Source organism: Betta splendens, chromosome 12 (genome assembly GCF_900634795.4).
Source record: "Betta splendens chromosome 12, fBetSpl5.4, whole genome shotgun sequence".
Classification (NCBI taxonomy): domain Eukaryota; kingdom Metazoa; phylum Chordata; class Actinopteri; order Anabantiformes; family Osphronemidae; genus Betta; species Betta splendens.
This window is the reverse complement of record NC_040892.2, coordinates 9510690-9520833: the sequence shown is the minus strand read 5'-3', so window position 1 is coordinate 9520833 and position 10144 is coordinate 9510690. Positions and strand designations below refer to the sequence as shown.

General features: G+C 47.1%; 1 long non-coding RNA gene across 1 annotated transcript; it reads left to right on the top strand.

The window, feature by feature from the left end:
• Window positions 1–7394: 7394 nt before the first annotated feature.
• Window positions 7395–9197, top strand: LOC129604950 (uncharacterized). The gene is made up of 3 exons (XR_008696338.1): window positions 7395–8106; window positions 8264–8325; window positions 8438–9197. It is a non-coding gene; the product is annotated as an uncharacterized LOC129604950 (long non-coding RNA).
• The last annotated feature ends 947 nt before the right edge of the window (window positions 9198–10144 follow it).

The window sequence follows — 10144 nt, the reverse complement described above, 5'->3', positions numbered from 1 at the left end:
CTGCGCTCATATTTGTTAAAAAAATGAGAACAGACACAGTGTTTTAAGTCACGAGGAAATTATTACAAGATAAAATGAAATGTTTCATTATTTATCCTATTTAAAAGCAAGGCCAGCGTTTTCCAGTAGCGAGCATGAGTCCGACGGCTCTGCTCCCTCATGACTGCGCGTCGCTCACGCCGTTACGAGCTGCAGGGTGATCGCGTGCATAAACGCACTCAGCGTTCCTCCGTTCGAGGCCCAGTAAAACCGTTTACGAGGCGAGCTGGAGTTACGGCCCGTAAAACCGAGAACACGTGGCGTCGCGCGGAGCCGCTCGGGGTCGGACCCGAGCCCCCGGCACCAGCGGCCTGTGTAATAGATCAGATGAACCCAACGACGCTGTTGACAGAGCGGCACTGACCTCTGACTGCTCTGCTCCGTCCTCCTCCTCTCTCCTGACACCGGACTGGGAATTTTCCAGTAACTTGACATTTTCAACATCTTTCACTGGACCTCACGGCCTAATTTTCCCTTCTGACAGATTTCTTTCACTTGGCGTTGGCCGCACATAATTTGAGCGCCTCTGATAATGTTTCAGTTCACATCAGGTTTTTCCTGTAGTCAGCATTTTGTTAGTGAGGACTTTTATTACTAGTCACGTGACATTCAAATCCACAACTCACGCACAAGTAGCTTTAGTGACGCGACCTTTAACGTGACCTTCATCGCGGATGTCGGCAATGCATTGCTTTCAAAACATTGCTGGTACAGTATATAAGTGCAGGGGGCTCCAGCGGGTTTTGTCCATGACACGATAGGCCGTGATTGCGACTCCGCAGTCGCAGGAGGAAGGAGCCGGCGTCGCAGGTGTTCCCTGAAAGCGTGTGTGGCTAGTTGAGCGCTGCACGGCATCTGTGCGCTCGCCTCCTCCTCTCCCCCGTGTGGGTGTCGATGTGTCGGCCTCCTGTTGCGGAGGAACACTTCACAGGGCTCCATCAAAGGGAAAGCAGCAGAACAGAGGGGGCAGAGCGGGAGAAGCACGTGGGGGAGGCATCAAAGGCCGATTCTCCCCACTGTTTTCCACATGCCGCTACATCCCAGTGCTAACAGCTGACAAGCCCCTCCATAAACAGCCCGCTCAGATCCTGCCAGCAGGACGCACCCATTCAAAAGCATTTCGCTCCCCGAGCTTTGTTTACTGAAGCACTGCCTAGACAGCAGGGAGGCAGGGAGGTGAGTAGAGTCAAAACAGAGCGAGCTCAGGAATTAGGAACAAAGGAAACAACGGCAAAAAATAACTAGGACGATGTATTAACATAAAGTGATTACAATATGCTATATATATTATTTAGAGCAAACTCACTGTGTGGCACCTTAACGCAAAATACAACTAGTTTTATAGAGAACTCAACAAGAACAGTTTGAATCACTGGGGAGGTGCCGATTTCTACCTTTATATGAAGCTTTAACTCCTTGTTCAGTGGCCGGTTCAGACCTGATCGCCAGTAAACAGTAGACGAACAGGGTTCAGGGCAAAGGTCAACGCTGGGTTCGGATTTGAACAAGCGTGAATGCAGTAAACGTCCTGAGGAGCAACGATGTGCGTTCCAATTTTGAGCAACTCTTTTATTGCTTCATTTTCTTAAGATTTCGTGATATCTGTGTTTTTGTCTCTTCTCTCGGGAAGGAGGGTTGAGCAAGAGATCTTTATAAAGACAGGAGACATATTGTTCTGCGCTCACTTTTGGATGGTGGAACCATCAGGCAACAAAAGAAACGCGCAGAAACAGATCTCAGTCCAGGTTTGAATGCACTCCAACATGCGCAGATCTACGTGTCAGTTCCTTTCTGACAACATGATGGACAGATAATGGGAGGAGAGGTGGCGAAATGACACATACTGTACATACACGCGGATCAACGCAGCAGGCGCAAAACAATAATCACATAATCCCTTTAACGCTTAACCCCCTTCACCGCTACCAATCAAAACAACCTCCGCAGACGTCGCTTGTAGCTGAATAGGTGAATAAATGAACCTGGTTCACGCAGATGAAAAAGAAAAACAAAGGCGAAACGTGAAATGTTCTCTGGGACTAAATCAAAATCTTGACTGACACCCTGACTCAAACCTGCTGTCAGCCATCTTTGACATATTTATTCTCACAGTTCAACCCTTTAACTACATGCATCAAAATACTTAGTTCTTTTTTTACTTTACTTATAGACTTTCTGACTTCAATTAGTAAATTTTGCACAGGCCTGATGCTTGTATGAATATTCAACAATATGATTATTGTCAGTAGCGCAACCATTTGAACACTCGTGCTTAACCTGCTCTTGTTGTGCCCCCCCCCCTTCATGGCTTCTTCTCCTGCCAAATCATTCCCACCAAATCCGTTTTGATACGACATCGCAGCGCCCCACAAAGTGAAGATAATCCCTGACATTTTTATCACTCACCCTCCTTGTATTTAGTCTGCGCGCCGCTCGCCTGTCTTGTTTGCTGATAAAATCTGCCAGCCCGATGCAAGCCCTGGCAGATCGCACATCAAAAAGGCCCTTTTTTCCCCCCCGGAGGGTGACAGAGTGTCAAAATAATATTCTTCTGTGTGCTCTGGATGGCAGCCTAATTTAAAAACTTAATTTGACGATTGTGACCATTTACATGATGTTGCTGGGCCGACTGTAGTGTTTGGAGTCCTTCTCCGCTCTGGCTTTCTACATGACAAGACAATTACAATAACAAATAAGAAAGATGAGCCAAAAAACAACTCGAACACAATTTTCAGCACAGGGTCAGTGTCATTAAAGCGTGAGGCCGAAGCCCATTGAAGAGCAAAACAAAGTCAACTAAGACTAAGTGTATTGTTACTGAAACTCAGCTCCACAATGTTTTTATGAGCAAGAAATGAGAAATGTTTAATAATAGCAGATATTACTTTTACAGTGTCATGTATCCTCATTTCTTACAGTGTGCTCTGGTGCTTTTTTGGCTAAAAGTTAGACTCCCTGATCAAACCACACACTTTAGCGTCCTGTAAATGAGACTGTTCAGTGTCTTGGCTGGAGCTAGAATAACATATAAAGTAGGTGAGCGTCCATGTAGATGTGAAGAAGAAAGAGCGGGAGCTGGAGGGGGGGGGGGGTGAAACCATAGCTCAGTGGCCAGACATCTGCTCGCAGCCTTGTGTTGGACTCAAACCGGATGATTAATCTCATCTGTCCAAGTTAATACAGAAGCAGGCTCTTTATCTAAGAGCGTTATTAAGGTTTTCGCCTGTTGGGCCACTGTTTCCCAACATTCGGGGCTTTCCTGTAATAAGGCGAGACCTTTCTCAACAGGCCGCCCGGGCCCAGACCACGCTTTTGATTTTAACAGCAGCGAGCACAAACACTATAAATGTACAGTCGCAAGAGGGAGTTTTTTAATAGGCGCTCGACTTTGCTAAAGGCAATAAGTCTCTGAGTCTGAAATGCTCGCGGAGGCGGCTGGCAGCGCTCACGCCTCGGCCCGACGGGGTACTTTGAAATCCCAATCACAGAGTTTATACAGCGGGGAGGGCTCGTAAACGCGCCGCGCCGGGAAATATCCAACGCCTCGCTTGACTTTTGTTCGCAGAGAGTTATGGCGTCGGCGGCGTGTGCACGAGCAGACGCCCCGTCTTATTCTGAAAGTCTCTCTATCTGTGTTACACTCATAACAGTCCCCCACCGTGACCTCACCAGCACCCGCACATGCTCACATCTACGCAGGCTGAGGATGGGGTCACGTCCCCCCAGGTTAACACCGTGGAGGATCAACAGTTGCAGCTAAAGGCCTGTAAAGAAAAGGCTAAAGTTTAGCATTAGCTTCTTTAGCGAACTGAAGTTCACTGGACAAAATAAAAGCTTTTTGTCTTATTTCACACTCATGTATCACCTGATTTGCACGAGAAGTCTCGTAACTATTTACAGCAAGTGATCATTTTTTTAAGAGACTAAACTTCATCCTTTTAGCCGTCGATGGGATTTTCTAGCTAAAACTGTTCTTAGGCTCTACCAGCTGCTTTCTGATTTCCCCCAAATCACATTTTATGTATGAAGTTTATGATGTCAGATGGAAGAGTGATGTCAGAGTACAAGTTTCCTGTCCAGTCCATGTTTGCGCAGTGTTTCCACTATAGAGGGAGCATGAAAAAGAAAAAGGGTTGAGGACACATGAAATAATCCAGAACAGTTCACATAAAACCTTGTTTTGGATGAGCTTCTTAACGTCTGTCACTCATGTGTGCCCACACGTTTCACACCGTGTCACTGTAACCTCTACATTCTTTCAGTAAACCTCTGCCAGAACAACAACAACATAAATGGTATTTTGTCATTCGTCCCCCTTTGACTGCATCCGCTATTGTTAGATATTATTTAGATGGAACTGCCAGGTGTCATATATTTACACACTGAATAAGAAATCAAAGTGTCACGTTTCCCCAGATGTGTCACTGAGTCCAAGTGTCAAGGTCTTTGCCAGTGAGCAGAGTGACACACGGGGGAAGAACGTAACTCAACATCCCATCTGGACGCCAGTAAGAGAGAGCGACGGGGGGTGAGCTATGGAGATAGAATGGGCCGCACTTCAGGAGTAATTTGTATTTATGATCCTGCGAAAAACTCACGACATTATCTCACCCTCCAAAGTTCACCGTGCGGTTCGGAGCTGGAGGCGAAACTGTCCTACTTCAGCAGAAATCTGAGGTCGCTGCGGAAAGTATTTCACGGCGTGTCAGAGCGCCGCGCACGTGGTGAGTAATGCTCGACATGACACCATAATGCTTGTTCAGGTGAAAAACGGTTCCCCGCGCAACTTTCTGGGGCAGCGGTAATAATATTCCGTGCGCGCACGTGAAATATGGCGCTGCTTCGCATTCATGTATTCACCCGAGGAGATAAATTGGACCCCGGGACATTTCAATCGAACCCGCTAAGTAGAGCACTTTGTCAGGTAGGACGGCTGATCGGCAGAATAATTCAGGATTATTTACACGGGCGCGACAGTTGACGACGCCAGACGTGAACCTCCGGCAGTAAATAACTGACACGCGCAACAGGAAGATGCAGGACCAGTCTGGATCCAAAGGGTCGGCTGGGGAGGCGGCGCAGTGGAGGGGTATAGGTGTTGACATGAGGAGGCTCATCCATCCTTGGCCTCATCACAGCCTGACAAGTGCTTTAATATCAGTGTTCTCTCTCCCCTTTTCTTTGACTGACAGGCACAATCTACTACAGACTCCCTCGTCCTCCTCAGGTTCCTGCAGCCGTCACCGAGCTTGGAGTCGGTTGCGTTCCACCCTTGGGATCCAGTGAAGGTCCAGTTGAATTTGGACTTGAAGCGGTTGCACCAAGTGCAGAGTAACTGCTGGTTTTATTTAGAGGCACTTGTGCAACGCGCGCTCCCTATGTTGGATTTATTTGTGAAGGCGGTCTCACTTGCAACCGTCCGGTGTTGAGTCGAGTGTTATGACAGACTTTGTCTGTTCTGCTGGCTCGTCTCGAGGCAGCGCAGAGTAGGCGTGCGTGGAGCGATGACAGATGTGGGGCCGACGCCGAGACGCTGCTCTCGTCCTCTAATGGTGCGTTTGGGCTCGAGCGCCGGGCGCTGACCGGTGATTATGCGGCTGTGGGCGCGTAGGAACACGGCCCGGGTTTGGTGCAAATCGCATGCGGATTCCTAAAGGGTGCCTGGGTCCGTTGTTGACAGTGAAGGAGGGTTGTGAGGGTTGAGTAAATAAAGGCATCAAAGTAGGAAGCTCCTTCAGGGCTTCTGCAGGCGAAGTGACCTATTGAACAGGGTGAATGGATGTGTGACAGATTCTGGCTCACTGCTCTGTTAGCCAACGGGTTCTCCTTTGATTTTATGGACAGCTTCACCATCGAGCGGCTCCGCAACGATAGCGGCTGACTTCTGTGTCACAGGCGCTTTCCAAATTCCAGATGTGCTGTTTCGGGTATAAAATGTTAGGATGTTAAACGCTTTCGCAGTCTTTTCAGATTCGACTCCATCAACTTGTGAAATGCTTTCGCGCAGTTTTCTTGTCAAACCACTACGGTTCTAATTTAGCCTCTTAGGACATTTGTCATTTCATAGCTCCTACATTTGTTCCTGTTCCTCCCTCTGTTGTCTAACACCACTAATTGGAGGTTCTCTTACCCGATCGATGAACTGCTAAAACACTATTGGATCAATAGCCATTTTCCACCAAATGATCATTTCATTGTGGCATGTGTCTCCGTGCTAGCGATACCTGGAGAAAACTGCAGTAAACACGTCGCGTTGCTTGAAAAGCTCCTGTCTCTTCTGTCTTGTTGAGTTTTTATCTCGCTCAGCTCCGTGGCCTTGTTTTCCCGCTCTAGAGGAATAAGATGAATACGGGCTTGAGACAAATCAGTGTTATAAGTCCTGGCAGATATGATACAGATACGCGGCTGGTGAAGCGTTTAGAACTGAAGGCGAATCAATGGTAAATGATTACTTAGCTACTGTGTGGAGTGAAGGCTATGGGGAGCCATGGAAAGGTTTGTTTAGCGCCTTCGGGGCTTTGCAGTCAAAATCAATTTCAGTGCAACGGCCAAAAGTGTCCACTAGGTCTCTGAAATAGCCTGAAGATTGGAAAGTCATTTTTCACCACAGGAAAAATAGGCATGAACCTCAGTCTGTGTGAGTCTTATGGATCTACTATCAACACAGACTGTTTTTGTGGAACTTTACATCCAGGTTTCTCTGCAAGCCACAGGGGCGGTCAGAGTCCCCAGAGGATACGTCCTTTAATGATTATACTGGTGCTAAAAGCAGTAAATAAATGTTAAAAGGACATTATTATTATTTTGGGGTGTTTTGCACTTTTCTTTCATTCATCTTTCACTTTCAGTCTTTTATTTTACTTTTGTTTTTCGTTTCGTTTTTCAGCTCCCATACTTCCAGAGCTGCATCCTAATTTGTGAACTACTTGAGCCAGGAAGTGACAGACCACAGCTGTCTGCATGGTTTCCACTTAATCCCTCAGATACAAAATACATCAGGCTTATGAATCGCCAATAGCAAACTTCAGGTTGTATGGATGGATAAAATAGAGGAAAGCTGGAGACAGATGTCCAACTGAGTGACGTGTTGTAGGTGAGACATTAAACACTAAACTCAACCAAGCAGTGCTTTGATTCAAGTGTCCACCAGTGATGCATGTAGTGTATTTAAGATTCATTTTAACAATATATAGGAACAACCTGCATTAAGCAAGGCTGCATGTGTTGCCTTGAAAGCCTTCTCTGGTGCTCCAACCTTGTTATTTGACAGTGCACAGTAGCCAGCAGGCAGCTCCGGGTTTTTGGAATAAGATCCTCAACCAAACGCCACGTCTGCAGGGGTGTGAAAAAACATCTTTGATGTCAGATGAAATTTCACTGAGCGGCCCAGCACAATCTGATGCAGGCTGGCTTCCTCTGGCAGCCCCATCGCCGCGTAGCGTTCCACCCACAGGACATGAAAAATGCATCCGCGCTACCGAGAAGGGCGCGTGTTTGTGAGTCTGTGCACTTGTCGGCGTGTTTAAAAGAAGAAGTTGAAGAGTCGAAAAGGCTTCGGCTGTTCAAATACCGGGGAGCAAATAGTTTGGTCAAGTAGACAGGAGGCGTCGCGCGCGGCGAATGAACTGACGCCATGGAAACGATAAGCCTGTGTTCAGACACACGCTCGTGTGTTGATTATTTATTCAGGATAATTGGAAAACTGCTTGGAAACGACGGACACGTGGTGGTGCGCGAGAAGCTGCTAGATGCAGCACGCCAGACACAAAGGTTAACAAGAGCAACGGGTGGCGAGGGGCTGATGGAGATTCAAGCAAGGAAGCAGCTTTGTTCTCACAGCGGAGTAAAAGGACAAAAGGTGCAGCGAGGACACGTCCCGCGACTGGTCTGGAGATGACGACCCATTGTCACATCAAGGAGTGAAGTTCTCATGCTGTGGTGGGAGCCATTAGGCCCCGTTTCAGTCCATCTCTCCCACTTTGATTTCGCTCGAAAGACAAAGGAACATGAGGAAATCAAGCAACAACAGGAAACTGTCATCGGGCGCGGGCGACTAACGACTTCATGGTAAATCAGGAGCGGTCCACAAACGGAGGCCTGCTGCTCGTTCTGGCTGCATTCTTCACTATTTGACCTTCGCCGGCTTCTCGTGTTCTTCCTTTATTCGTCCCACAGGAATTGTTTTGATGATCAGTCACTCATCGACATTTAATTGTTATTGCAGGGAATCAGATATCGTCGTCAGTTGAATAAATCCTGCAGAGGAGCTGCAGCCCGTTACTGAGAGTAAATACATGCTGCAGTGTCTGTGCTGTTACTGTTTCTAAGCTGCTAAACCAAAATCAGATCAATTACTAATCAACTTCTATCTCTCTGATACCTTTGTTGTTTCTTTAAGGAAATGGAACATGCTCTGATGCGTGATGTGTGGATGCTTTTCCACCATGTGGAGCACCTGATAACCCAAACTGCTGTTCCTGCCCCCCCGCCCCTCCTCTTCTGTGGTGCCCACTGTGACCTTGTTTCCCGATGAGACGGTTCCCTTCCTCCCTCCGCTTCTTATCGCTAAGAGGACATTGATGGATGGCGGCGAGTAGCTGCTGTGCTGTCCAGGGCGCGAGGTCAGAGCAGCGGTCCCCTCAAACGGTGACGTAATGCTAATTCCAGGTCATTAGCGAGACCCGCGGACTCTTAAAAAGGAGGATTTCCAAATAAATGACGTGTTTAGACGAGTTAAGCATTAATTCATTAGCCTTTCTTCGTATGTGCATGTGAGCCAGGGCTTACGGAGATTAAAGAGGGCCCTGCAACATGTGTACAAATATCAGCTAATTCACATTATGCAGCTTTTTGCCCACAGGTTATGAAGGATTAGGATGATTTCACATTCCGTCGAGGCTCAGAGAATCACAGCGCCTCAGTCGCCGACTATTTTGGGATGCTGATAATAGTTCTTGTCAGCCATAATTTTTAAGTACTTTAACCAATTCATTGTATAATTAGGTTAACAAAATTAGCTCATTGCAAAGTCAGTCAGAAGGCGGTAATGCAATAAAGTTATTAACATTCCAGATTTATAGAACCATTAATATAGAGGCAATCTGTCTCTTTCATACGTTGCTTCGCTGGTAAAAATGGCATAAATTAATAAAGGGAAATAGACTCCAGTGTGACATGTTGAGTGTGCTTTATTGATTCTCTTCCTCATGGGAACGCTCTGAGCAAAAGCCAGAAGACAAATGATGTGGTCATTCTCAAGTAAAAGGTTTAAATACATTATATACATATGTGAAGTCAACATTTCAGACGGACTTAAGGTTTTTTATCTACATTTTTATGAGCGGCAGCAGGTGATAGTGATTGATGGGCACGATTCCTCTTGGTTTAATAAGGCCTTCGTTCTTCTTTTCCTTACACGTAGTTTTATTGGATACAATACATTTCTCAGAGTTTCCTGGAAACCTTCAGAGCAGGTGTGTGACCTCGGATGAAGCATTTAGGAAACGCGCGGCCTGTCCCGTCATCTGCTTTCACGCTTTCATGTTCGTCCCGTGATTTATGGAGAGCAAAGGAGCAGCCTGCACTCGAAGTACACACCGGTACTCGCCCTCCTCCAGGAGTCAGTGTATGAGCTTTGACTCGACCCGCTTTTCCAGTAGGTGCTGCCTGTGGGAAGAGCCGAGCCCTTCAGTTGGTCCAATGACCGGACCCTGACATAAGCTGTTGTTGATTCTGGACCAGGAAGGGGTGGGTGCCGCTCGGGCCAGTTTCTGGCTGGGAACCAGCTGGCTCAAGATTAGACACGGGTCCAAATCAGCCCGTGACCTGCCTTGGTGGAAAAGGTGTTGAGGAGGTCAAATAATACTGCTTGTTGACGTGTACTAGTGCAGCTTAGGGTTAATGTACCTGAAATCCAGCAAGCATTTGTATGCCTCAGTATGAGATGGACCGGAACCTTGTGGACCCTTTGACCTCTTTACTGTAACCTCACAGTGCATTTGTTCACGTCTGGCACCAGCTGAATCAGCTGTGAGCAGTCGTCCAACTAATAACTCTCATTTGTTCATTCAAACAGTCAAAAACTTGCAAATTTCCATGCGAGGTC